This window comes from Haliaeetus albicilla, chromosome 15 (genome assembly GCF_947461875.1).
Source record: "Haliaeetus albicilla chromosome 15, bHalAlb1.1, whole genome shotgun sequence".
In the NCBI taxonomy this organism is placed as follows: domain Eukaryota; kingdom Metazoa; phylum Chordata; class Aves; order Accipitriformes; family Accipitridae; genus Haliaeetus; species Haliaeetus albicilla.
In genome coordinates, this window is record NC_091497.1 from 30853027 (window position 1) to 30856068 (window position 3042).

The following is a 3042-nucleotide window of genomic DNA, read 5'->3' on the forward strand; positions in this document are numbered from 1 at the left end:
ACCTCGTATAACTTGCAAGTCTCCTCCTACACTTTCCTTGTGGCTGTTGCTGGTTTCTACTTTTTTTCTGACCCTTGTCCAGTCTTGTCTCCAGGCTATCCTCTTCTGCTTCTTTCTTGACCCTACTCTGTTGTCCTGATGTGACTTCTGGCCTTCTCATTCTTCGCCAGCGGAAGTGGTTAGAAACCAGCAAGGGGAGTCTTCTTAGCTGGGAGGCTATGGAATAAGGCTTGCCTACCAGAAATCATCAGGCAGTGAAGAAGAGCTAAACTTGCTTTTGGCTGAGTTTTTCACTCCTGTAGGAAAGTAATCTGTGGTTGCTTTGGTTTGGAACCCAACTTATTGCTTGCAAAACCCTTAGATTTTATGCTGATCTGAAAGTAACTTTTAAGCTGATACTGAAGTATAATATAACTAACACCCTATGGTATTCATGCAGATGTATATTCAGTGTGCAGCATAACAGCGGCTTCCAGACACAGACAGGGCAAAACTTATTCCTTTTGAAAGCTGGCAAAATCCCAGTTGTCTCACCCACTTACATCAGGTCTCAGTTTAAATAGATGGTAACCTTTAATAACAAATAGTCAATGTCTCTGTTTCTGAGAAGAACATGTTTTCATAATTATTGTCCCCTAATATTGTGCTCTGAGCAGATGTTGTAGCTGGATTGATTAATCATACAAAATCAGACATGCTATTCATGCTGCTACAAAAATGCTAACACAGTATGGACGAAAATACAACAGAGAACCATCTCCTCATGCTGGAAGTTGTAGATTCAGCGGAGATGCATGATGTTTCTCTAGGAGACTAGAATACGACTCTGTGGAAACCAGACTGTGAAAGAAGCTCATCATAATGGAGTCGCATAGAGAAATGATGTCAAGAGAAATGGCAATACTCAACTGTGCTGTTGAACAGAACTCTTTACAGTATGTTATGCAGTATGTATCAGAGAAGAGTTAAGAGTTCACAGCTAAATTTATTGGTGCTAAAAGGCACTAGGCATAAGAGAGGTTCCAAGCGAACTGTTGCAGGACTGTGAAAAGTTTAGCTAATATTTCTGTGGCAACAGATCATATGCATTTTTCATCCTGTTAGCTTAGGAGGTTTGGGACTTGGCTTATGTCCTAATTTAATGCTGTGTACTGCAACGTGAAGATCGTATCTTTAGGGTGGTCAGAGTCATCAAAGGGTTAAGCCTGAGACATCCTGACAAGCCTAGTACGCGCTGGCATCTTCAACAAAACCTCTTTTCCTGTGACTGCCTAAGAAAATAAAGAGGTGGGTGTTGGAAATTCCCCAAGGAGTCTGGAGGGCCCTCATCAGTATGATCAAAGTGCTTTTGAGAGGCTGCTAGAGACATGGTTTCAGAGGAGTAACGGTAATTTTTGTTTGAAATTATTTTGTGAGATTTTTTTCTTCTCCTTCAAGTGTTGGAATGCCACTGCTTATGGTATATGCCCAGCTTGTGGTTTGTGTGTTTAAAATTTGACTTATTTTATTTTTCTCTGTGTATTAGCTTGCCACAACTGTTAAGAGAAAATTTAAGTACATAAAGAAGTCATCCTTGCTGCAGTCACCCAAATTACACTGGATGAGTGGTTTAGATTAATTAGGGAAATAACCATTAATCTGAATATACGTCACCAAGGAGAAGGTTGTTTGTTACCATCATTCATTTTTAATTTTCTTCCTTAAAATGTGAACCTTTTTTTGATAATTAGACTGGAAGTGCACTAAAGCTAAAGCTCATGTAATTGTATCTAATTAACAAGGAGAAAAAGGAGGAGAATGCACTGCGGTCATAACACAGTCTTCACCCTGGCAGCTCACTTAATTTCAACATAAATTAATTTCCTACCAAATGTCTCCTGTTTGCAAGTCCAAAGTTCAAACACACAGTTAAGTCATAAATTCAACATCTGTTTTTATATTTGCAGTTTCTCCAGTTTTGGGATGTTGAGAAGAGTAAAGATTGCAAAGATTTTCTTTCTCCTTAGTTGTGGTGTCCTTGGTGGGTGGGACTTTTTAGCCAGTCCATCTTCCCAGTCCAGCAACTTTCAGGAGGGGTTGTGGGTTGCACTGATCCCACACGGCATCCTTGGGACCTGCTCCCTGGAATTTCTCTGCCTTTTGCTTCTCTGACTTGGCTTTGATGCTGCTCTCTGCTCCTAAGGGGTCTCCCAACCTCAGGTCCTGTACTCCAGACACTTACTCCAACCCTGAAGAAGGTCCGATACACTCAAAGAAGGTGAAATCTCCTTTGGGAAGAGTCAGTCTGGACAGAAGTCTAGCAGCCAGGAGAAAGCGAACAGTCAGCCCTCCGCTGCTCATTCTCTCTGTTGAAATGTGCACGGTGAAGGGCTCCAAACCCTACTCAGTCACATGGCTGATAACAATCAGCCTAAATTACTATGTCAGAGGAGAGACAGAGAAAATATGTGAGACTTGAAGGGCTTTATTTTCAGTTTGCCTGTGAACCTGTACCTGCCCCTGCCTTCCTTTGACCTGAGGAGAACTGTGACCTTCAAGGGCCCTTGTATGTTCCCTCTGTAAAGTGGAACAATTATCCCGGGCTCTTTTGAAGTTTTAGACTTCCAAAATGAGGAACACTCCTTGTATTTGCCAAATCCCACAATAGTTAGCATTGATCTTATGCTCCCAAATATAATCAAACAAATATTTTACAATTTCAGATTCTTTCCTTTAATACAGCTTGAAAATTGTGTGCCTCTTCAGGTAAATCCAGGAACCATTCACAGATACTGTCCCAAACTGGTTGCATGTAGAAAAGCTCTCATAATTTGGAAGCTGATCACATTGTAAGGCAAGTATCTGACTCTGTTTTGGAAACCTTTCTGTGGTGAATCCTAAGGATGAAACGTCTCTCTCCCTCTTCTAGATGATGACTTGCCTTCAAGGTAGTAGCAAATCCATGGCTACGTGGCCAGAAAGTCTAGGAGTTCCCAAAGATAACAAGAGAAATGCAAGTATCTGAAGTTCCATATGATGTTATCCCTCTTTGTATCATTTTCC